The 27,308-nt window shown below is 42.0% G+C and overlaps 1 non-coding gene across 1 annotated transcript; it reads left to right on the top strand.

Annotated features, from left to right (window-relative positions):
* The first annotated feature begins 4,561 nt into the window (after positions 1-4,561).
* Trnas-cga (transfer RNA serine (anticodon CGA)) lies at positions 4,562-4,636 on the top strand. Its single transcript has one exon. It is a non-coding gene; the product is annotated as a tRNA-Ser (tRNA).
* The last annotated feature ends 22,672 nt before the right edge of the window (positions 4,637-27,308 follow it).

The following is a 27,308-nucleotide window of genomic DNA, read 5'->3' as shown; positions in this document are numbered from 1 at the left end:
TAGGTTTAAGTAGTTCTAAGTCCTAGGGGACATGACCTCAGAAGTTAAGTCCCATAGTGCTCAGAGCCATTTGAACCATTTTGACTGGGAGTCGAAACCGGTACCAGTGGTTATTACTGAAAACGCACGGACAGGTGTTAGGATAGTAACCATGAAACTATGGTGCATACCCTGCATTGTCCAAATTGCGGTACTAGAGCTGAAGAGGGTCTGTTTGTGCTTTTTAAAAATAGTTGCCTGATATGTAAATCGAACCTGTACCATAAGCGCATGTAGGTAGAATCATTCCAACAGCCCACGAACCTACACAGCGGACTGGTTGAAGATTGTATCATGAAGAAGGTCGTAAGGAATGTTCCACGCGGAAAGAGAATTTGTAATCACTGAAAGAAAATCACTTAGTAACCAGCTGCACGTACTGGCAACATGGTAGGACGCAGAAATTACTGTTCTAAGAGTTGCTTTTTCACTTGCGATCCTGTGCAGATGCACATTGATAGCCCAAAACATTTTTACCACTGGCTACCAGAGGCTGGATGCCGCCTGGTGACGTAGCGCGCACGTGACGCGCTATGAAAAGTGTGTAAACGCAGCTGAGACGATTGGGAGATCACACTAACGAAGATACGGTCTGAAAATTGGGAAATCCACTGAGATAAGCGACTTTGTCAAAGGACAGGCCGGTATGGCCGTGCGGTTCTAGGCGCTTCAGTCTGGAACCGCGTGACGTCTACGGTCGCAGGTTCGAATCCTGCCTCGGACATGGATGTGTGTGATGTCCTTAGGTTAGTTAGGTTTAAGTAGTTCTAGGGGACTGATGACCACAGATGTTAAGTCCCATAGTGCTCAGAGCCATTTGAACCATCAAAGGACAGATTATTAATAAGCAAAGCCTGTGAACGAGTATCTCGAAAACTGCGAAGCTTGTCGAATGTTCACGTGCTACTGTCACGAACATCTACGAAAAGAGGTAGAAGGTCTATGAAACTACCATTAGGAGCTAAATGGTTGGATGTTCACGACCCTTCACAGAATGTGAGGTTCGGAGCTTGTCTGCTCTGTAAAGTAATATAGATGGTTATCTGTAGCATCTCAGCCGAAACAGCACGATACTGGCGCACATACAAGTCTTCCGGAACACACCGCTCATCGTACGTGGTTAAACATGGAGCTCCATAGCGGATCACGCCTACGCGTTCACCTATTGACCCAACAACATCGTGTATTACGATGGCAGTGGGCACGTCGATCAATGGAAACGTGTAAGCTCTTAGGGTGATCACATTTTTGGTGCTCTAAGTCGTTGGTCGTCTCCACGAACGCCGTCATCGAGGTGAATGGCGACTAGAACGTGCAGCGCACCACGGACGCAGGCTGGTGGAAGCAGTATTATACTGCGGGAGACATTGTCTTACGCTTGCATGGGACCTATGGTAGCAATCGAAGACAAGCTCAAAAAAGCGAACCGCCTGCACCCCTTCATTCTTGATGTCTTCCCTAAGAGACCGAGCACTATCATTGTCAGTGTCTCCATTGTCAGTGTCTCGGAGCCAGAGCTGCGCCACTGTAATCCGAGGAGAATTATCGCGAACTCGCGTTGATGTCTCGGAGACCAAATTTTCCTGACGTAAATACTACGGAACACATATGGGTCGCTATCGCGAGCCGTCAGTGCGTACGCAAATCAGCGGCTCGTTATTTACGCGAATTTCATGACTGTGCGCAGACATTTAATGCCACTTACTTCCGTAAACCTATCAACAAACTGTCGAACCCGTGATGCGTGGAATCAGCGGTGTATTTCGCTCCAAAGACGGACAAACAAGTTATTAAGCAGGTGGTCATAATGTTTTGGCTCATCAGTGTATGTATTTATAGTCTGCTCATAAATATAGCGCAGTGTAAACCGAAAGGACAGATATGGAGCACATACACACTTTTATGGTTTTAACCCACATTTCATCCGACATAATTAAGTAGCTAAGGGTATAGTCCTTTCAGCATGCAGAAGAATAGTAATATATGTAATCCGCCAGAGAAAAGTTTACCTAGAAAACTGGACAACTGTGAGTAGGATTCGTGTTCTGAGGACGCCTTGCGAACGTAATCATGTTTATAGATATTAATAATAACAGTAATTTCGTGTGCCTCAACGATCTGGTGCAAATCTTTCCAGTGGGCGCCACTTTTTCATTTTTTTTTCCTTTCCTTACGGGCCAGTTTCCTCCCCTTGAGCACTTCTTTACGTTGACCATAACCACCTTTGTCGGGGTTGCTTCTTTATCATTATTATTCCTATTTCCCTAACAAATCTGTCTTGGCTGAAGTAAATAAGTAATGTCTTCTTGAAATAAAGAATAATGTCTTCCTTGTAGAGAACGAAAAATACCCCTACTACATGAGCAACATGTTGCAGATATAGTGACGAAGAAAATTAAAAAAATCTCTATCTTTTGAAAATAAAAGACGACGTTCTTCATAAAATAAAAAATATTTCTTGAAAACATAAAGAGGTATACTTTGTCAACAACACCTCAGAGACTTGCGTGTCTCTAACCTAGCCCAGTAATCCAGCTGGGTAAAGGAGACCTACAGTTTAACGTGGACTCCTCACGTCGTTGAGAGGAGAAGGATGTGTTAAAACGAAGTTTTAGAAATCGGTTTCCGATTGAGGTTCGATCATAGCAACCTATAGTGTCCCCAGACACATGTATCGCCATTGGACCACCAGGACCAAGATCGCTATACGTTTTTCATCCACAGGATTTGATGCATGAGTTTGCAAGTATAAAAATATGTGACACATGCCGCGGTGTCCTTTGATTGCATTGAATTAGAGCCATAAAATTTTTACACCGCCAAGGGACCCTAAACATCAATTGAAATAAATGTCAACTCGACACATCTATCCGTTCCAGAGAAAGAGGACAGATAGACAACGAGCAACAAACGGAAAAAAGTCAGTTTAAGGAAATTACAGTAAATGTAAGTCAGGATAGTTAGACGGAGATTAACTTCATAATATACTAAAAATAAAACGGAAGCGTATACCAATATGACAGCTCAAAATATAAATTTACGTATCTAGTGGCGCAAAGATGATGTTTCGTGTTATCAACCTCTTCCCAGTATATCCATCACAGCAGCATCTGTTTCAGGGACTGAGGTGCCTAGCAGTAGCAACATACGAAAAGCATTCTACGAAACTTCAACTAGTATTGCTACTGTGCGAGAACGCCAGTTAACAATCTGCAGATTTCACAAAGAACCTATCCAAGAGCTTGGCTGGAGAGCAATCCCTATTGTACTGATTCTTCTGCGATGAATCTTACGATCGTAAAGTTAAGATTTCCTGGAAGCCTATACCTCGGTAAGAGAAGACGCAAGAAGCATACAAAACGTTGAGGCCTTTTGCGAGATTAGAACCTAGGCCTAACACCGCGTTACTACTTAATTAGCGAAACAGTACTACTAAGACTCCGCACTCACTGTGGTAGTTTTAGTTAATAGAGGTAGTTAGTAATGTTAAATATGAAATTGGTTATTGATTCTGTGGCGACCCTTCTGGTACCAAATAGTAAGTCTGAGAGTCCAGTATTATACCTTAAGTGAGTATCTTTCAGATTATTTATGCGAAGTGACAACGAAATATAAAGGGAATTTAGCAGGACAGTTCTGAACCACACAAGGAAGTAAATTGTCGGTCATGTAATTGTCAACCGTATTCTACAGTGTTACCAATTCTCCATTATCCTAATGACAGGAGGAATAAACTCGCTTAGCTGACGTGCTAAGCTTGTCACGACTTCGTCTCCTGTACCAATTTCTCTATTTGCACTGAACGTTTTCAGCTTCATGAAGCATGTTTTTCGGTATCTGTCTTCCCCTACAGTTTCTGCCCTCTGCTGCTCTGTCTAGTACCACGGATGTTTTCTCACACTGTCTTAAGATTTGTTTTGTCGACCGGTTTTAATAATTATTTTCCGCGTATTTCTTTCGTCGTCGTTTCTACAGCTAATATCCTCTTTTCTTATCTTATCAGACAACTTTCATCATGATTCCAGAATGAGATTTTCACTCTGCAGCGGAGTTTGCGCTGATATGAAACTTCCTGGCAGATTAAAACTGTGTGCCGGACCGAGACTCAAACTCGTAACCTTTGCCTTTCGCGGGCAAGTGCTCTACCAACTGAGCTATCCAAGCACGACTCACGCCCCGTCCTCACAGCTTTACTTCCGCCAGTACCTCGCCTCCTACCTTCCAAACTTCACATAAGCTGCGAACCTTGCATAACTAGAGCTCCTGAATGAAAGGATATTGCGGAGACATGGCTTGGCCACAGAATGGTGGATGTTTCCAGAATGAGATTTTCACTCTGCAGCGGAGTGTGCGCTGATATGAAACTTCCTGTCAGATTAAAACTGTGTGCCGGACCGAGACTCGAACTCGGGACCTTTGCCTTTCACGGGCAAGTGCTCTACTAACTGAGCTTCTGTAAAGTTTGGAAGGTAGGAGGCGACGTACTGGCGGAAGTAAAGCTGTGAGGACGGGCCGTGAGTCGTGCTTGGGTAGCTCAGTTGGTAGAGCACTTGCCCGCGAAAGGCAAAGGTCCCGAGTTCGAGTCTCGGTCCGGCATACAGTTTTAATCTGCCAGGAAGTTTCAACTTTCGTCATTCTTGTGGAAGACCACACCTCAGATGAATCGACTCTTCTCTTTCCTGGCTTTCAAATGAAAATATAATCGTGTCAAAAAATTGTGGAAAAGTTCGAAAACCAGCCATTTCAATAATTGTAATGTATTAGACATTGCCTAGTATGATCAAACATTGAAGAACAACCAGTATCTCGGTTTTGAGTTTTTGTGAAGTGGCTCTGACTTGTGAAAACGAGATACTGCGTCGAACGTGAGGTGTAGATGGAAATGAGACTACAAAAATGTATTGTACTCTTGGGAAGTTTCATGCAGGACTGCCAACTGCCAGTAAAATTCTGAGCATTGGAAGATGAGTGGCAGTGAACTAATTATTTATCAAATTGTAACATATAAAACATGTACAGTGATCATCTTTTCACTTGTGTGCCAGACAACCAGATTTCTTATGCAAACTGTCTACGGAATTAACAGGGGCGGTTTTAGGCCCAAGCGACACAAACCGCCGCTTCGGGTGCCAAGCTGACAGGTGCCACAACAATAAGATTTCTAGACAGGACCATCATTATGCCAGCCGATGTGGCCGAGCGGTTCTAAGCACTTCAGTTTGGAACCGCGCGACCGCTACGGTCGCAGGTTCGAATCCTGCCTCGGGCATGGATGTGTGTGATGTCCTTAGGTTAGTTTAAGTAGTTCTACGTTCTAGGGGACTGATGACCTCAGAAGTTAAGTCCCATAGTGCTCAGAGCCATTTGAACAATCTGAACCATCACTATCCGCAGTGGTCGCTTACGACGCCCACAGCTGGTAGTGAAAACTGACATGGATGAGAACACACAAGGGAAAAGGAAGGGAAGGGGGGGGGGGCGCCTTATGATAAGTCGCTTGTGTGGAAAAGTTTTCCAACTGCAAAGCGCTGCGTAGAAACTTCACCCCAAACTCAGATTGATCAACTTCTCATTGATATTTCGATTTACCTCAGCCTGAAGTGCACTGCGTTTTGTCACGACCATTCATCAGACGCATTTCGCTTTCACTGACAAACCAGTATCAGCGATTGTATTGTAATTAAAAAAGTACATGATAATATTCGTTATTTTCAATACTGTAGAGGGCCCGCATCTCGTGGTCGTGCGGTAGCGTTCTCGCTTCCCACGCCCGGGTTCCCGGGTTCGATTCCCGGCGGGGTCAGGGATTTTCTCTGCCTCGTGATGGCTGGGTGTTGTGTGCTGTCCTTAGGTTAGTTAGGTTTAAGTAGTTCTAAGTTCTATGGGACTGATGACCATAGCTGTTAAGTCCCATAGTGCTCAGAGCCATTACTGTAGAGAGAATGGCAGTATCGCTTAATGAAGACATATTTCAGGCATTGCAGACAATACCATCAACGTTTTATGTTCCTTTTTAAATGTTCTGATGACAGCTGCTTCTCCATTCGTGTTAGAAGAAGCATAAATCGGATTTCTTCGGCACACATTCGCCGGGTCCATTTCTTTGCTAGCTTCTGATGCCACTTCGTTTGCTTGATTTGACACCTTACGTCATGCCAATGAAAGTATTCTTAAGAAAAGTTGTTTGTAAGTTCATAATGATCAGACGACTAGAAAGTGATTTTCCCTCGTAATCTTTACAGGATAGCTACGGCTGACGCTGAAAAAAAAAATGAATGGCGTCTTGCGAATGAGTTTTCTCAGTTTGACGGGGAAAAAATCGAGACATCTACTAATGTGGAGGATCGGCTAAATAATTCTCTCCGCTCTTTATTTGTAATGTTTGAGTTACAGTCGACAATTCTGGATGTTATTCATAACTACGCTTTAGATCAAAATCATTGGACTATGCTTCAGCATTTCGACTGCCCAGTCAACGCGGTAGCAGGTGCCGACGCCGCGAAAGGCGAGCATCCCTACTGCTGGTCAGCTTAGCACGTCGGCAGAGCGAGCTTATTCCTCGTGTTGCTAATCTGCTGGAGAACTGGCATCACTGTAGAATATGTTTGGCAACTACCTGACCAACGATTTACTTCCTGGTGTGGTTCAGAACTGTTCTTCTAAATTCACTTGATTTTTCGTTCTCATTTCCGATAAATAATCTGAAAGATTCTCACTTAAGGTGTAACACTGGGCTGTCAAATTTATTATTTCATTCCAGAAGGATCATCCCACACTGAACCAATAATTAACTTCATATTCAACATTACTAATTATGTCTGTTAACTATCATACCACAGTGAGAGCGAAATCTCAGCAGTACTGGCTCGCTGTCTACGCAGTAACACATGGCGTCATTTGTGGGAACGCTGCAATAGTCCTAGATTCTAACGTCGCAAGAAGCTTCAACGTTTTGTATATATTTACGTCTTCTCTTACCAAGGTTAACTTCACCATCTTATAATGCCCCGCAGAAGAAGCAGTACAATGGGCACTGCTTTCCAACCGAGCTTCTAGATGGGCTCCTTTGTAAAATCAGCAGAGTGTGCACAGGAGTTCTCATACAGCAGCAAAACTATTTGAAGCTTCCCAGGCCGCTTTTTGTATATTGCTACGCAAAGCGCCCGATTTGTTGCAACAGATGCCAGCTGCGACGGATTCACGTCTAGGATGCAGTTATTAACGCGATACAGCTTCTTTGTGCTACTAGAAGCATAAATTTATATTTCGACCACTCACACTGGCACATGCTTCCGTTTTTCTTTCTTTCTTTTTTTCTTTTCTTTTTACTATGAAGTTAATACATATTTATTCAAATCTTCGCCTGAACATTCTGATTTAGGTTTTCCGTTATTTCCTTAAATCGACTATTTTTTGTCATTTGTTGCTCGTTGTCTGTCTGTCCGTCTGTTAAGACTTCTCATTCTCAGGAAAGAATAGAAGTATCGAGCTGACATTTATTTCAATTAGTAATATCGATGTGGACGGATAAGGAAATGAATGTATCGAGCAGGTTGTAGTCAACCTCCAGAGAAAATGGCTCTGAGCACCATGGGACTTAACTTCTAAGGTCATCAGTCCCCTAGAATTTAGAACTACTTAAACCTAACTAACCTAAGGACATCACACTCATCCATGCCCAAGGCAGGATTCGAACCTGCGACCGTAGCGGCCACGCGGTTCCAGACTGTAGCGCCTTTAACCGCTTGGCCACCACGGCCGGCCAACCTCCAGAGAATCAGAATTGTCTTCCGTGAGGAGCATTCTTCTTTACGGCACAATCATGAACCAATCCTTTGTGTAGATTAGTGGTAGTGGTAGTTAATGGTCTATTGGAATGATTCTAGCTACATATGCTTTTATTCACTCATCATGCAACCATTTTTACAGGCACAAACAGACCCTCTTCACCTCTGGTAGGGTTGCACCTTGGTTCTAGAGCAACATTGAACGTGATGTCCCTTCCCTACCTACTTCAGGGAAGCGGAATAGGTTGATATATGAGAGAGGCGGTAGTCAAGCCAGGTGGAAACAATCTCACGAGTCTGCTTCCTTATGCGAGTTTGTTTATTTGTGTTTTATTAATAATTGAATCGTCGTATATGTTCCAAAGGGCACTTATTTCTTATTGTATCTGAATTTGAGATGTTGGTAATATTCATTATAGACTGTGATTCGAGCTCAGTTCTCTCCTTTCGCCGATTCTGACGCATTTGAGACGATGCACTTCCATCGTTTCATTTTTTTCCCCACGATTCCAAACCCTTCAAGGTCTCCACGAAGGGTGCGTTTCCTCGGTTCGAATCCTGGTTTGGCATAAAACCTTCCATCATTTCATTTGAAGTTGTAGCATGTGCTCACCAAACAACAGTTGACAAATGGTTACGATTTTTAATACCTCTCCATGCATTTTCAGCAATAACTACTGGTACCGGTTTCGACTCCCAGTCATACACAGAACTTCTCGTTGCATCATTTCAGGTTGAAAAATGCCACTCTTAGGTACTGGTCAAAAGGAATTCGATAGTTAACGTCTCTTCGTGTGTAGTTAACGATGACGATTTTTTCAGAGATTGACTTCCAATCAGCACAGCACTTCACGTCACGTTATTTCCAGTTCAGACATGTGCACATCTGTCTACTGTTGAAACAAACAGATTTTAACGTCCTTTCGTCACTAGAGGCCAACGAAAGGTACTGGGTTCGAATCCCAGTAGGTCATAATTTTTCTTCTCGTCAAATCAGTTTCAGTCAGCTCGCTATTGGTGAAAAATACTGTTTATAAAATTTGATTGTGCTTAGTTAACAATCTGATTAGGTGCTGGCTTCGAATCCCCGTCCAATACAAAACTCTACGTCACGTCATTTCAAGTTTAAACCTGCATACACTTTGTTACTGGTGATCGAAACTGTACTTAAGATCTTCCCTGATTGGTTAACAGAAATAATAATTACTGGACTGATGTGCGAGCTTCCAGTCCACTGCAAAACTGGTTGAAATGTAATTCTAAGATGAAACTTCCCTTTTGAAATGTCATTTACACTAATAATTTGATTTTACAGACGTAATGTTTGTGTCAGTTCTAAAATAGCGTAATTTGTAACGTTTGCATTATCGTGATTTTAATCTGCATCTGGATTGATGCCCATACAGAGCAGTTATCTCTTGTGGCCTCTGGAAGTAATCATCTTGTGCGGTAAACGACTTTACTATAAAGTGTGCGGAGTACCTGTAAGACAGATACGTTATGTGAGTTGCATACAAAGCAGTCGAAATGCAGTTCAGGTCGTTCACACACTGTTGAAAATGATAGTCCATGCAGACAGGCATATATTCATTATCGATGTGGACATCATACAATGTGTGTATTACGCAACGAATTTAACCCTTTTTAAAATGGTTACATGCACTGATGTAAAAGACAGTGTTCCATTCCTTTCTTCACCCCATTGGGTGTCTGTTTTTTTTTTTCTTTCTAAAGTAGCCTACGTTTTTCCTCAGGCATCAGTCTGTCTCCATACCATATTTCATTGAAATGGATTGAGCGATTTAATCGTGAAAACGTGACCGAGAGAGTTAGTTTCGCGTTTAAGAATATTAATATAGAAGTATGCATTAAAGTCGTTGATGATCGTGTAAACATCGTACTGATTACGTTGAATCATATTATATAGAACATGTCGAACCATAAAAGCATTTTCACAAATATGATAAAGTTCATAAGTCAGGGAGAAAATAGCATTTTCAACGAGTATTTCGCGTTATATACTTTCAATCACTAAATAACTTGCACTACACACTTTCTAAAGTAGCCAATGTTCTTCCTCAGCGCTCCTCGACATTCATCTCCGCAGCAGATTTCATCAAAATCATTTCAGCCGTTAGTCGTGAACGCGTAACAGACAGAGCTACTTTCCCATTTATAATATTAGTATGGGTACTGCCAATGTATGTATTTTTCTGTCACTTTACTACAATCTTTGTGCTATCGCAGCACCTTTTCTTTTCTTTTTAGGAATCAACCAGTAAACCTCCAATTTATTCTTCAATGAATCGAGCTCCCATGGATAAAACGTCAAATACCCCGAACTATGAGCCATACGGTGATATATCCTTGCAAGTACATTCAGTGGTATGAATGGACAATGACAGCTACGGTCGCAGGTTCGAATCCTGCCTTGGGCATGGATGTGTGTGATGTCCTTAGGTTAGTTAGGTTTAACTAGTTCTAAGTTCTAGGGGACTAATGACCTCAGAAGTTGAGTCCCATAGTGCTCAGAGCCATTTTTTGACAATGACAGTAAAATATGTTGTGAATAGAGGTAGTAGTAAAGGAGTAATAAATCATAATGTCATGCCTGATGTTGCAGTTCAATTGCACGATTAGCGAAAATGTAGTAAGGGATATACTTAATTGCCTTTCATCATTTTTGGGAGCATGAGCTAGAAGTAGTTTCATTAAGGTTAGAAATTCCAAGTAAAGTTTATTGCAAATCACTAAGGGGTTTCGCTGACAAATACTGAATGAATTTAGCCGGGGTAGTTTGCGCGCCTTGAGTTACGCTACCTCAAGACATATACACAGTTTCTAACATAAGTTTTTAACATAAGATTAATGAGAATACAATAGCAGCATTTTAAGTTTTTTAATTTGGTCAACAGCTATGTGTGATTTTGAAAATCAAATTTTTGTTGGTCCGAGAAGCCGTTAGAAAGGCAGCCTGCAATTGTACCTTGCCACGGATTAGTGGTATAGAACGATGGCGTGCTGCAAAGTAAGGCCTCCGAACTTTTTATTGTGTTCTCAATATCGGTGGCGGTATTACACGTCTTGCATTTTACTCAGTTGACTTTCCTGCTTCGCTGACGCTTGTTGCAATCCTCTGCCGCCAGAGGGCTCCGAATTGTAATAACATAACAGTGTGTAACATAACTACACTATGTGATCAAAAGTATCTGGAAACCCCAAAAAACATACTTTCTTCATATTAGGTACATTGTGCTGTCACCTACTGCCAGTAGCCATTAGTGGACGTGAGAGAGCAGAATGGGGCACTCGGCGTAACTCACCGACTTCGAACGTGGTCAGGTGATTGGGTGTCACTTGTGTCATACGTCAGTATGCGAGATTCCCACACTCCTAAACATCCCTAGGTCCACTTTCTGATGTTATAGTGAAGCGGAAACGTGAAGGGACACGTACAGCACAAAGGCGTACAGGCCGACCTCGTCTGATGACTGACAGAGACCGCCGACAGTTGAAGAGGGTAGTAATGTGTAATAGGCAGAAATCTATCCAGACCATCACATAGGAATTCCAAACTGCATCAGGACCCACTGCAAATACTATGATAGTTAGGGGGAAGGTGAGAAAACTTGGATTTCATGGTCGAGCAGCTGCTCATAAGCCAAGCATCACGCTGGTAAATGCCAAACGACGCCTCGCTTGGTGTAAGGAGAATAAACATTGGACGATTGAACAGTGGAAAAACATTGTGTGGAGTGACGAATCACTGTACACAATGTGGCGATCCGATGGCAGGGTGTGGGTATGGTGAATGCGCGGTGAACGTCATCTGCCACCGTTGTGTAGTGCCAACAATAAAATTCGGAGGCGGTGGTGTTATGGTGTGGTGGTATTTTTCATGGAGGAGGCTTGCACCCCTTGTTGTTTTTCACTATCTGAGTACAGGCCTACATTGATGTTTTAATCACCTTCTTGCTTTCCGCTGTTGAAGACGAATTCGGGGATGGCGACTGCAACTTTCAACACGGTCAAGCACCTGTTCATAATGCACGGCCTGTGGCGGAGTAGTTACACGACAGTAACATCCCTGTAATAAACTGGCCTGCACAGAGTCCTGACCTGAATCCTATGAACATCTTTGGGATGTTTTGGAACGCCGACTTCGTGCCAGGCCTCACCGACCGACATCGATACCTCTCCTCAGTGCAGCACTCTGTGGAGAATGGACTGCCATTCCCCAAGAAACCTTCCAGAACCTGACTGAATGTATGCCTGTGACAGTGGAAGTTGTCATCAAGGCTAAGGTTGGACCAACGCCATACCGAATTCCGGCATTACCGATGGAGGGCGCCACGAACTTGTAAGCCATTTTCTACCAGGTGTACGGATACTTTTGATCACATAGTGTATGTCGATGCGTGAGAAACAGCGTACTGTAATGGAGTTTCTAACTGCAGAGTGTTCGTCCACACATGCAGCAACCTCTCTTTCGGCATGATAGGACTGCATCACACACGAGAACTGCGACACCTGCAACAATCCGACGCCATGGGTTCACTGTCATCGATGATCCTCCATACAGTCCCGACCTGGCCGCATCCGATTTTCACCCGTTTCCAAACCTAAAGAACGTCTTCGATGACTTCACTTTCATATTGATGAAGAAAGCTGAGATGAGGTTGTGACTCCGCGAGCAAAGTCAAATACTCTACAGCTACGGTGTCAACAAACTGATATCTTGTCGGGAGAAATGTGTTCGTCGTCAGTGTGACTTCATTAAGAAGTAAACATGTAGACATGAAAGTAAAGATGTAGAATGTTAATAAAGTTTGTTTTATTGAAAAAGCTTTAAAAGTTGCACATAGCAAATCTGGAGGCATTACTTTTCAGCTCGCCCTCATATTATACAAATTGAGTCACATGTATGGTTACAGTTATCGAAACGAGGTTTCCTACGATTCATAGAACGTTTAGGGGCACATTATGTTTTGTGTGTATGATGTTTTGAAGTCGGGTGTTAACCGAGATATTGAAACAAGTACTTTTTTATGGTACCGTATACTTTTCGTAACTGCTTTCAATAGCTCTGCAACAGACTATTACAGTAATGTTGCACTTGTTGCTATGGACGTTGAAACCTTTCGCAAAAGAATCCGAGAAATTCACTAAAACTGGAAAACAAAACAACGCCAACGTACGTTAATCGCTTGCTTGGCCTTTGGGAATTCAGTCCACATGTGGCGTTTCTCGGGAGCGGAACGCGCATTGTGTGTGAGAGAATTTTACAAAAAAGGTTATACGGCGACTGTATCACGGAGGAAATTTTTCAGTGATCGTGGATTGCATAATGTAAATAATGCTACAAGTGTTCCCCTTATCCGTAAATGGATGAAAACATTTGAGGAGACCGGTTCAACACTGGGCAAACTGAAATCCAGGCAACCAAGGTCATCAAGAGCGGACGAATCCGTGGAGAGTGTAGATTGTGCTGTTCGTGAGGATCTTAACCTCTCCATTCGTAAGTAATTTAAATGTGCATAGGTGACCATTGCACCAAATTCTGCAAAAAGACCTTAAACTGCACCCTTAGAAAAACCAATTGGTGCAAGAATTCAAGCCTCAGGATGCCAGAGATAGGCTGTAGTTCGTTAATGATGTGACTGAATGCCCTTCATTTAAGAACATGCTGTTTTCTGATGATGTACATTTTCATTTGAACGGACACATCAGTAAGCAAATCGTCGCTGTTGGAGTGCAACGAATCCTAACCAGAAGTATGAGAAACCCCTTCATTCGCCAAAAATTACTGTATGGGATGTGATGTTGGCTCTAGGAAAAATTAGCCTGTAATTTTTCGAGGACGGGACAGGACAAGAAGTTACAGTGATTTCTGAACGTTAAATGACGATGTTAAATGACTTTATGGTGTGTAAACTGCAAAACTTTCCTGGTTATAGCTAAGGAACGTGTTTCAGCAAGACGGAGCCACAGCATACATGTCCAATGCGATTTCGAGAAATTTCCGCTGCCAAATTGATCTCCAGGAAGAGTGACATAAACTGGCCTCCAGATTTGAGCCCCATGGATTTTTTTTTCTTACGGGGATATGTCAAATTAAAGTGTATGACAATCTGACTTCTCTGTAGCAACTGTAGCGATGTGTCAACCACTCCAATTATCCACGAGCAGAGCCGTCGTGCAAAATTTTCTTCATCGTTTAAATTAGTGCCGTCGGTGAGCTGGAATGCATTTAAATGATATTATTTTTAAGAAGTAAATTCCTGTACCATGTATGTCAATAATAAATAAAGATCTTATTGATAGACTTCAACCTCTCTTTTATTTTGACATGTCAGATACAAACTTTCTTTCGAGACACCAGTTATTATCCATCTAAAGAAAACAGTATCTCAATTTAGTGTTCCTTTCTGCGGAGTGGAGATAAGACTGAACAACGGGTTAAGGGAGAGTTTGGGGGGGGGGGGGGGGGGATGCCTCACTCGGCTAGAGTGCCAAAATGCCTGCCTGCCAGCTTTACGTGCCGAGGATGCAATAACGGACGGACCTGGGCGACGGGTATACCAAGACAGCCGTGTGGTGAGGGGGGGGGGGGTGAGGCAGAGAGGCCGTAATTAGTGTGGCAACGCCGCTGCTGGCTGTAGCAGCTGCGCGTCACCGTACTCTGCTGGGTGGACGCACTCTGCCCGAGTGCAGCGGAGGCGGGCCCGGGCCGGCCACGGTGTTTGCTCGGGCGGTCGTCTCGGGTGACAGTCCAATCAATAAGGGCCATGTTTGCCCTCCGCTCCGCTCCGTCCCGGCGACTGGCTGCCTGAAAGTCTATATCGCCGACTCTCTCATCTTTCCGTCATGTCGCGTGGACGACAACACCGGTCGTGTACGCTGTCTGTTGACTCTGCGGTGGGGACACAAGGCTGCGTGCAGTAGTGAATTGAGTGTCGCCGTGTACGGTTTCCTTACCGCACTCTCTACGTCATGTACTCTGCCGTACCTGGCGGACGGTACATTGTATCAGTATTAGCGATTTTCTTTCCTATTCCATTCGCTTATTGAACGAAGGAGAAAGGACTGTCTATAGTTTCTGCAATGGACCTATTATATTCCTTGTCTTACTCCCACGATTCCTACTCGCGATACAGGGTATTAAAGAAAAAAGTATTCCATACTTTGAGAGGTCGTAGTAGAGGCCAAATCAAGAAAAGATAGCCCGTAAACACGGCATCAGCCCATACGTTAGTTCTCATTGCGTCGTGGATAAATGTTCCCCTCTCATGCTCTTCCTATTTCGCTTCTAGCCAATGATGTATGTCCACCAATAGCAGCAGGAGGAATTTTAACCAATAACACTTCTCCAGCACAAGTACGGGAAAAATCTCTCTCTAGCCACTAACGTTGACCCAACAGTAGTAGCCACAGGAGTTTTAGCCAATAAACCCATTCTTTGGCTTTAGCAGGGGAAAATTTCTCTTACTGTCCAATGACGACGGCCCACTAATGGTGGCGCAAGGTTTTTTACCCTTTAATCCCACTTCTCCAGCACAGGCGCGGGAAAACTCCCCTTTACAAGACAAGGCCACACTGGTCTCTGATAGTGCATAGTCTACGGTGGACACCACAAGATCCTAAAGAACATCCAGCAGAAAGGTCGAAATGTCGATTATTTGAAGAAATATAACGCGACCTGACAGCCCAGAAGATTTTAACTTCTGTTACAACGGCCACGAAAACCTGTAGACTTACATCAAGGAGGGCTACGTTTCCAAATGTGAAATGGCAGACAGGACCTTCTGTTAAGATCTGTCAAATGGAAGGAGCCGAAGGTCATGTCTGCTATTTCCCGCGTGGAATAATATGCAGATAAGTACCAAGATAAAGCCAGAATGTAAAAGTATTTCACACACTTATCGAAATGCAATCTTGTTTCATTAGAACATAAGTATGCACTACACTTCCCCAGAACTGTGAATATGGTTTACAGTAACAACACTGACAGATGTTAACTGCAAACCGTATCTAGTTTGCTTATCGGATTCTGTAGGTCGTCTTTCACAGTAAGGAACGCATTTTAGACCCAATGCTTAATGGACATTTTTGTCTTAATTTTGATCGTGATACCACCTCTGAAACTATGGAATTTTTATTATTTTTTATTTTTGTTAATTTATTTTTTTCGAACATATATTATCTCCAAAGTCATGTGGTCATTGGTATGCACCAATGAAAAATAACTATTACTCACGAATTTCGAATCGTATCCGTAGGAGCAAAAATTTTCCACTGCTGCTGCTACTAATAAATAAACGTGAGAAATAGTACTTCAGTCTTTTGCTCAAAATGTAAACAACAGAGTATATGAAAAGTCAAGTAACAATTACCGTTAGAAGATGATGACGTGCGCAGTACGCTATGCTAACTCTGTTGATATTCCTACGCTGTTCAAATGCTTGAAATGGCTCTAAGCACTATGGGGCTTAACATCTGAGGTCATCAGTCCCATAGACTTAGAGCTACTTAAACCTAAATAACTTAAGTACATCACACACATCCATGCCCGAGGCAGCATTGGAACCTGCGACCGTAGCAGCAGCGCGGCTCCAGACTGAAGCGCCTAGAACCGCTCGGCCACCGCGGCCGGTTCCTACGCTGTAGTCATTGAAAGGTCTCTGTTGGATTCCTTTCATGTTTAATTTCTCAAATTTGTTGTCTTTTATGGAATAAATTCCTCTTCTAAATTTACTGTGGCGTTTCTGACTATCTGGGAGGAGACTGAGTAGTGGAACGTGTTACTTTTACACGTAAACAAGAACGATCTGTCACACTACTACACTTTAAAGCACAGTTTATATGTAATTCTTATATGTAATTCATGTCACACAGTCTCATACGGAACCTACATCCGCTTTCTGTTATATACTGTATATGATAAGATACTGTCATCCCCCTTCCCTTCTGTGTGAGAGGATGAATGATCGAATGCGTTTGTAGTTGCATGCTTGAGGGTAGCAGACAAGGCTGTCTGCTAGAGAACAGTAGGACCAACGTCGGAACAGGTAGCTACGGTTCCTAAAAGCAGAGAGGTTTCTATTCTTAGTATGGTCCGGTCCGTCCGTTGTCAGGTTGGTATAGGAAGCTGCCCCTCTGGCCCCTTCCGTTTGTCTTTGTGAGCGACCCTCAGGGAGCACGCTCGGTGGTAGGCAGTTGGAGAGTAGCAGTCTGGCGGTAGGCAGTTGCAGTCTGGCGGTAGCGAGCGTCTGAAATGGTAAGATCTCCGGCTAAGCGCGTGTCTGCTGAGTCGGTAGGACAATGGATTTGTTAAGTTCAGCTTAACTGAGAATTTAATCACTTTTATTTCGGGTTTAGCTCTAAGATATCTAAGGTTATCTTAAATTGCAGCGTAGTGTAATTCTCGTGTGAGGTTCATATTATTTTTCGGGAGTTGCTTTGTTACTACTTTGTGAGTAAAGTGGAACCACGTGTTGATCAGTAACTCTAAGTAAGATCAATCTTAAATGCAAATGCTTGTGTGATTATAACGTGTCGTCTTGACAATATTTTGAATATAGCAACTTTTCTTTATGTTCAACCCACGTGGCGTGTACTTTGTGAGACCAGTACCACGTGCTTATATAACTGTGTGACCCATCAGGTTAATAGTAAGACGTTAGTAACCAGTTCAAGGTTTTTCTTTTGTCAATTGCTTTTCGAGCTAATTTATTTTATTATCAAAATTACTGTGGAGTTATACGCTTTGTGTAAACCAAGTTGACCACGTGAAGCATGTGGTGTAATCATCAAAGTAGCCCTCAGCTATTCTTTTCGCAAAGATTTCACAAAGAGTTAATATGAATTTAGTATACCAGTGTGTGGTAATTACATGACGGACAGGATTGTGCTACGAACTTAATTTCTTTGAGCGAAAACTGAATCTGTTGGTTGTGGTTAATTTCTTCTTGTTTATGTTTCAATGTTCTTTGTGTGTTGTTTTATGAATGCAGTGTTGTATCCAGTCTCCCAATCTTGACTCCATATTTTATCTGTTCAGTAAGATTCCAATCTCACATTTTCACAATCGTAAATAAGGCACCAGCTCAGTTATAACTCACGTATAATATGCTGAAATTTCGATGATCAATCTTAAAAATAAACTTCCAAATATAAACTGATTTCTTTCGTTTTATTTAAATTCTCCTTTTATATATATATATATATATTACCGGTTGTTGTATGACTGTAAAAGATTATAATCAATGTTAGTCTGATTGGTAATGTGGTAAACCTAGACTAGATAGCCAGTCGTGAAACAGTTGCCCAGTAAACGCACGGTTAACCTCCCCAGACAGCTCACGGCTTGTAACCCGTTTTTATTCTACTATTAGCAACCGATATCAGCATAGCAAATTCCTGTAGAAATATTACACATGGCGACCCTGTTCTGTGATTCCGCTAGACTCTGGAATCTCTGATACGTTAGATTGCGAGCGTGTTATAATCTTAATTTTTTTTCCCTACAGCGCTCAAACAACTTTTGCGTTGTTTCCGAGCAGACGTTCAAAAGATTCACGGCGTTGTTCAGCGGCGTTGTGTTGTTTGTCTTGTTGTTTTGTTTTCTATATTTGTGTGTTTTATATGTGTGTGTGTTTTTTGTTCTCGCTTGTACATTGCACTGTTTCGATCAAAGATAAAAATTTGTTTTGCGTGTGAAAAAGTGCGTACTAGGTTAGGTATCTTTCGTGTGACTGTCGTAATTTTTGGGGGACACATTTATTGAGATTAGTGTGTTGCGTACTGGGTGTAAATTGCACTAATGCTGACACGTAACCAAGCTAAAAGTAAGCGGTCCGACAACTTAAGCAACATGGACCAAGGGGATAATTTGATTTCCAATATTAACGCGTCGGGCGGTTCCGAAAATGCAATGGAAAATACTTCAGACGAAATGCAAAACAGCACGAACGGGCTCACATCAGAGCCAGAAATTAGTTTGCCCCCAACTAAGCAAATTGATTTGGCAGAATTCATGAAAGCCTTATTGCAACAAAATAAAGAAAACGCAGAGAAATCTGAAAAATCGATCCGCGAGCTAGGCGAACAAATGACGCAGAAATCAGAAAAATCTGAGAAATCGATCCGAGAGCTAGGCGAACAAATAGACAAAAAACTAATCCAGCAGACAAATAAAGTCGAGAAGTCGATGCAGAGAGTGTCCGATGATATCTCACAAAGAATAAACAATCTGGCAAGTGAAATAAAAAGCGATATTATGAAAGAATTAGGCCGAACATTTGAACAAATCGATGACCGTCTGCAAGCGTTAGAACAGGGTAAGCGGAGTGGCGATGCCGAATTTAAAGAGAGCGAAGAACAGCTACTTAGGAATTTCCAAGAGCTGAGAGAAGAATGCCAAAGGGAGCACCAACAGGTACTCTCGAGGGTCCAAGAGGCTGAAACGCATTGTCCCACGGTCGTTAGCAACACAATAGCGGACAACAGTTTAGCGATCCGCGCGTTGGAACAGCAGGTTGAACAATTGAAGCAGCCTGGGGCGGAGGACAAGAGAAAAATAGATGATAAGATCGCGGCATTAGCGGACATTGTAGGCACGATGAAGCTGACGGAAAGCGAGAACAATACTACACCGGTAGCGGCCGCAGAGACCGAAGAAGTGCGTTCGCTTCTTAAATTTCAGAAGGGACAGTTTGAAGTGAACAGACAGCACAAAGCTGTAACAGGCGATTTACAAGAACGCGTGGCGCATCTGGAAAACCGCATGGCGTGTGATTCCGAACTCGCCAATAGCAATAAAAATAGCCGTACGAACAGTGCAGAGAGTGACTCCGGCCACGAGGGAGATTTTGACGACAGTGAAGAATGTAATTTAAGGGGCAGACATGAGAGAAATAGAAACATTCAAGGGCCTCGACAGGAGGAAATGCGGGGATTTGATTTCAAACATTTCCTTACGGTAAGAAAGTTTGAGATATTCCGAAATTCTCAAAAAGGCATACATCCACGAGCATGGCTCGAGCAATTTGAGTTCTGTCTTCCTCCCGACTGGGCAAGTTCACATAAGATAGAGTATATGTGTGGCTATTTGGAAGGCGAACCGGCGAGTCGCATGAGGTCGGCAGCGCATCACTGCAACTCCACTCGGGAGTTTCGACAAGCCTTTCTGTCCGCCTATTGGTCGCAAGCGGCACAAGATAGGGTCAAACATGGCATAATTATGCTGCCGAATTTGAACCAGTCTGGTTTCGGCAGCCCTGCACGCCTATTCGACCACATGCTGCAGGCAAATCAATTTTTATACGACCCATACGGGCCTGCGGAACTAATTAGGATATGCATCACCAAATTGCCGATGCACTTGCGGCACGTCATTCTTGCGGGACGATGCAAAGAGGACGTGGAAACGTTTAAAACACTTCTCCAAGAGTTGGAATATAATACAGCAGAATGCCCGCCTAATCAGGCACAAAGTTATTACGGGGCACAGCAGCGCGATCGCAGTCGTGGCCGTAATACTAATCAACGGCGTGACTGGTCGTCGCGACGCGAACGGAACAATAATCGGGACAGGCCGTATAGAAACTGGGGTAACAGTCGCGAACACAGGTGGAACAACAGAAATGATAGAGGATGGGGACAAGATCGTGAACGCAACAGGTACGGCAACCAGCATCGTTACTACGATGAACACAGTGGGAGTAGGATTGTAGGCGGAGCCCCACATGATGTTGAAATTCGGCCGGCCAACCCTAGACATAATCCAGTAAATGGAAATGAACGAAACCGGCAATGACAAATGATCAGCCCAGAAGGCGCCAATCGGAACAAATGAGAGCGACATGGCAAATGAGTAGAAAGGACAGTGAGGAATAGAGAGGACGGTGAAGAGAAACAATTGATTAGTTTAAATTTGTGACGTATGCATTTTGAATAATACGTTGGTAAAAATAGTGATAAAGATATTTCTATGTGATGGATTGAAGTGATGTTTTAGTTTTTTTTCTTTCCTTGTGCAATTAGGATTTAGGTTGGTTACAAATAAGAAGATAAAAGGTTTCTTTGTGAACGAGTAAAATGCTGTTTATGTTTTTTTTTGTGTGTCAATTGAAAAGAGTCGCTCCTGAGAGAAGCAAGATCGTTGCTGAATTAGTGCAAAAACTCAGGGGAATATCCGATCTGTGGGTATTATGGGTCTGGCAAACCCAGGTCCCCAGCTGTTAGTAGCCTTGTTTCCGATTTTCTGCTTTCAGTGCTACTATCTGTCTATTACTATTCTATATCTGTCAGTATAAATGAGGATCTCTTACTATAGTATGCGTGCTGTATGAATATTTTAAGATAGGAGAACTCTGAGAAAGGAATGAGTAAGTTTGGAATCTTGAAAACAGGATGCGATAATACGATTGTTTAACCAATGGCTTCCCAATATGCGATGATATGTTAATATTGATGATATATGTCTTTTTTGTTCTTTATAGCGGAGTACGTAAAGTGCTGTCTGTGGATTTCGTAAGTATATTGATTCCCTTCAAGGTGAAAGAAGAATTGCGGTTTGTGTAATTTACGTGGCCCTGAAATATTATTGTGGTAGTCAAATACGAGCAGTTTTCCAGCAAATGGAGAATGGAACGGAAATGTGGATCCTTTTTGTAGTCTTGATTGATGTTGAGCCAAAGCCCGAAAAATTATTCTGCGTGAATACTTGTCCTAGAAAAGCGACGTTTATGTGATTTTGCTGATGCTGTGAGCATTGCAGCTTACTGTTTTCGCTGGTGCGGGATGCACTGCAGCTTATATGATTTGTACTCAGGAAGTTTCCCTCTTGAAGGTAGAGGATGATTAAATAATTTTGATTATGGGAACGAAGGAAAGCTTGGTTTAAGGTAATAAGGATGAAGCAAAACATTTGTCATTTAAACTGCAGGAGGATTCGGATCTTTTGTGTCTGTTGTAAGTTCAATATGTTAAGATGAAACTGTTTTACAGAATAGAGGTGACCACAATTTTGCCATTCATGAGAAATGAATCCAGAATAACCACCACAGGCGAAATAACTGATTTGGAAGCGAAAGGTAACGTAAAGAAGGAACGAAATCGAAGCAAAATGGGTAAGAGAATGTAGTATAACCTGTATAATTAAAATATTTTTACCCTTCTCAGAGCCATCTGTGTGATTAATTCTTGTGATAACGTAATTTTAGATGAAATTTTCTTACTGTGTTATGTGTGAATATATGAGTATGATAAATGTATAATTGCGAGTCTCTTTTCAGGTGTGCGAACTGGTATAAATGTTTTTGGCGTGTAAATAACCATTGTTCTTTTACTGTGTATGTTTAAGGAAAGTTTCTCCATATTTATCATGTGACAAGACGTATGCCGCGAGCGTCAAGAAGAGGGCGAATTAGAACATTGCTGTAGTGGTGTAAACACTTTGTTGAAGTAGCATTGAAGTGGCTTGTGGGATTAATTAGTAGTGGATAGAAGTAGAATTTTGAGTAATGCATGTTTATGGGTAGTTAGTTTGTAGAATAGACAACAGGTGTGCATGTGTGTGTGTAAATAACATGTGAACCCCATGCTCTCCTGACCTATACTTGCGCAAGGCATAACCCTATTCATTTTAGTGAATTAATAAGTGGCATTTGATTTATTAAAACACAAGTGAACCACATTAGTGATGTGGATTTAAATATTATATTGTCAGTTCATTTAATTTTTATTTTTCTTTACATTGTCAAGTCATTTAACTTTTATTTTTCTTTACATTGTCAAGTCATTTAAATTTTATTTTATATTGTTGACTCATCTAATTATTTTTATATAAAAAAAATAATTAAGTCTCACGTTTATTCTTAAAAATTGTGAAAGACAATACTAAGTGGTATTATGTATGACATTGTGTAATTACATAAGGATGATGAAAAATTTCTGTGAATGCAGTTGAGAACGTGAAAGCGAACCGGCAAAACTCTTAAGAGACAGCGGGAGCAGCCGGACTAGTGGTAAACTGGCGGGTTTCCCAGCAGGACACGCTGTCAGCCAGGCCACTTCGGGAGCGCCGCCGACAACAAAAGAAAGGACGCCGCAAACACTTTCCCTTGTACCTGCTGCCAATGGGCAGCCGCCCCGGGCGACCCTTTCCTCGAGGCGAAGACCTGAGATGGGCGAGCGGTCCACCGCGCGGAAATCCATCTCCTGGCAACGCACCTCACGCACGCGACCGTGACGAGACGGCCGCGGTGAAACAACACAAAGGGCGTGGAGCCTTTTGACAGGTACTGTCCAAAGAAACTTGCAGACGTCAACGACGCCTATCGACATTTCCTGACGGATGCCTACTGTCAAGCGACAGTGAATCATGGTTCGATGTTCTCTGGTCGCTAAGGGTGACACAAAGAAGAGCCATTAAGTGTCATCCTTGCCCAGGAATATCAACCTGGCGTGTCAATCGAGGATACCGCACGAATTTGACAACACAAACATGGAACCAAATCGAGATGTACGTGACACAGACCACCAAGAGAAACTTCATGAGAGGGCAGAGACGGCGGGATTGCACGCAACAGATGGACAAAAAAATCCCTACTGACAGCTGCGGCGACGAACCCCCTCCCCCACCCCTTATATTGTGCCTCGGAACAGTGGAACTAGTGAGTGTATCAGTGAACAGTGATTATACGGTTCTTAGTTCAATGCATATACGTGTGTTTCTGTCACAGAAACTTTGACTCGTGTGTTTTGCAGGGACTCGATTTATTGGTGTTTATTAAACTCTGACTCTTGTATTTTGCAGGTGTTCTATATTTTTTTAAACTTTGACTCTTGTATTTTGCAGGTGTTTTATTCATTGGTGTTTTGTTTTAGATGTTGACTATTGTACTGTTTTATTGATCAATGTTTGTTCTTTTGTTATGTATTAGATTTGTGATATTTTGTTTCGTAAATTCATTGCTGTGGCACTGCTTCCTTTATCAGTCAGATAGCTTTTCATTCTCATTGGACTGTGATCGATTAGCCTTTGCATGGGGCATATTTATTGTGAGGAACCCCTTAAGGGTAACAATCACACAATTATTGTAGCTTCAGTATAATGACACAGTGCTCATTGTTTGCTAACTAACTGAAATATTGTAGAGTGATTAAATTAGTGCCACATAGTTAGGTTAATTCTACAGATTATTAGTTTTATAAGATATAGAATTTTTTTGCGATAACCACTTTGTAAAACATGTTTTTTCTCTTATCATTTTTTTGCTTTTGCCGATTGTGCATTGTAATGTTCTGCCTTGTAACACTGATGTTATTTCATGTTCTTTTTTAATTGCTGTGGCACCTTTGCTATTTTCATAAATTTTGCTTGTTAATAAACACTCATAAATTTGCCTGTGATCAGTTGGCTCTTGCAATGAGCAAATACTGGTGAACTCCATAAGGGTAACAACCAGAAATTGTTTTCATATTAATGACACAGGAACCATTGTTTTTATTTGCTGACCGATTTAGGTCTACACGATCTTTTAAATAGGTGTCACAGATTGTGTGTTTTTTTCTCTCTCTTTGAAATTGGTAGATTGTAAAGATGTTTGAAATTATTGTGTTTTAGCAAGTAGCTGGTGACCTTTTGCCTTTACACTTTTGGTTTAAGTAGGGTGTGAGAAGCCTGCTTGGGAATGTCCTAGCATGGCCAGAAAATTCCCTGCACAGTCTTTTCCCGGAGCGTTGGGGTTATGAAAGGTCTCTGTTGGATTCCTTTCATGTTTAATTTCTCAAATTTGTTGTCTTTTATGGAATAAATTCCTCTTCTAAATTTACTGTGGCGTTTCTGACTATCTGGGAGGAGACTGAGTAGTGGAACGTGTTACTTTTACACGTAAACAAGAACGATCTGTCACACTACTACACTTTAAAGCACAGTTTATATGTAATTCTTATATGTAATTCATGTCACACAGTCTCATACGGAACCTACATCCGCTTTCTGTTATATACTGTATATGATAAGATACTGTCATCCCCCTTCCCTTCTGTGTGAGAGGATGAATGATCGAATGCGTTTGTAGTTGCATGCTTGAGGGTAGCAGACAAGGCTGTCTGCTAGAGAACAGTAGGACCAACGTCGGAACAGGTAGCTACGGTTCCTAAAAGCAGAGAGGTTTCTATTCTTAGTATGGTCCGGTCCGTCCGTTGTCAGGTTGGTATAGGAAGCTGCCCCTCTGGCCCCTTCCGTTTGTCTTTGTGAGCGACCCTCAGGGAGCACGCTCGGTGGTAGGCAGTTGGAGAGTAGCAGTCTGGCGGTAGGCAGTTGCAGTCTGGCGGTAGCGAGCGTCTGAAATGGTAAGATCTCCGGCTAAGCGCGTGTCTGCTGAGTCGGTAGGACAATGGATTTGTTAAGTTCAGCTTAACTGAGAATTTAATCACTTTTATTTCGGGTTTAGCTCTAAGATATCTAAGGTTATCTTAAATTGCAGCGTAGTGTAATTCTCGTGTGAGGTTCATATTATTTTTCGGGAGTTGCTTTGTTACTACTTTGTGAGTAAAGTGGAACCACGTGTTGATCAGTAACTCTAAGTAAGATCAATCTTAAATGCAAATGCTTGTGTGATTATAACGTGTCGTCTTGACAATATTTTGAATATAGCAACTTTTCTTTATGTTCAACCCACGTGGCGTGTACTTTGTGAGACCAGTACCACGTGCTTATATAACTGTGTGACCCATCAGGTTAATAGTAAGACGTTAGTAACCAGTTCAAGGTTTTTCTTTTGTCAATTGCTTTTCGAGCTAATTTATTTTATTATCAAAATTACTGTGGAGTTATACGCTTTGTGTAAACCAAGTTGACCACGTGAAGCATGTGGTGTAATCATCAAAGTAGCCCTCAGCTATTCTTTTCGCAAAGATTTCACAAAGAGTTAATATGAATTTAGTATACCAGTGTGTGGTAATTACATGACGGACAGGATTGTGCTACGAACTTAATTTCTTTGAGCGAAAACTGAATCTGTTGGTTGTGGTTAATTTCTTCTTGTTTATGTTTCAATGTTCTTTGTGTGTTGTTTTATGAATGCAGTGTTGTATCCAGTCTCCCAATCTTGACTCCATATTTTATCTGTTCAGTAAGATTCCAATCTCACATTTTCACAATCGTAAATAAGGCACCAGCTCAGTTATAACTCACGTATAATATGCTGAAATTTCGATGATCAATCTTAAAAATAAACTTCCAAATATAAACTGATTTCTTTCGTTTTATTTAAATTCTCCTTTTATATATATATATATATATATATATATATATATATATATATATATATTACCAGTTGTTGTATGACTGTAAAAGATTATAATCAATGTTAGTCTGATTGGTAATGTGGTAAACCTAGACTAGATAGCCAATCGTGAAACAGTTGCCCAGTAAACGCACGGTTAACCTCCCCAGACAGCTCACGGCTTGTAACCCGTTTTTATTCTACTATTAGCAACCGATATCAGCATAGCAAATTCCTGTAGAAATATTACATCATATACAAACTCGCTGCTTTGTCTTCGGCCATATATTTGACTGTAACGCGTTGCTTGAAGTAAAGGGCAAAATATGTAATAACTGTCTTGCTATTCACGACTATCGTACGCAACGTATCAAAAATCTGGTGTCAAAATACGCAGAGCTCCAGCTCATTTGTGTTTATGTATTACAGAGATGACGCCCCAGAATAGCTGAACACTTGTTCCGCACGTCGTAGGATAAGATTGTGGATCTTTAAAGGTTTGCAGATACACGCTTTTCACCACTTATTGTTTGGATTATGGGTAAGATAATTTTTAAATTAATGAGCGTAACAGAATTCTCTAAAAGAGCAGTATTCTTGTAGAATATTTGTAAACACAGTATTTATCGACAGCAAAGAGTAACTATAAGCTGCTTTGTGGACCCTCGTTACATTATCCACAATAAAACAAATAACAGACGAGTAGAAGTCCTGTGAACGACCATCCGTCGCAATGTCAGATATGTAAACCAATGATGCAAACATTAGCATTCGTCAGTTGAGGAGATTAGAGATTCTATGCCGCAGTAGCACGTACTGTACGGTGAGGGCAGATTACAGAGGACAAATTGACAGGCGTTAACAACGAGATTCAAAACTTTCTCAACGATACCGATTGTAATGCTGACTCACAAGCATGAACCTCGAGAAATGAGGGTAGGTGGGGACGAGGGGGGGGGGGGGACTGAGGAAGCCAGATGCCACGTCTAGGTTACCTCGTCGCCACGCCACCAGCAGCGACACTCGCTTCGTTTGTCCCTTCAACGAAGACTCATAGTGTACTTCCATCTTTCACACAGGAGTTGACAGTCAATCGGTCAGACGCACCACAGGACACAGGTGATGTAATCGCGCATTAATTTTGAACTGCGTAATTTTTGGTGATCCCTGACAAGTTACGGTCTTT

This window comes from Schistocerca nitens, chromosome 5, assembly GCF_023898315.1.
Source record: "Schistocerca nitens isolate TAMUIC-IGC-003100 chromosome 5, iqSchNite1.1, whole genome shotgun sequence".
NCBI lineage: Eukaryota > Metazoa > Arthropoda > Insecta > Orthoptera > Acrididae > Schistocerca > Schistocerca nitens.
This window is presented reverse-complemented; position numbering and strand designations above follow the sequence as displayed.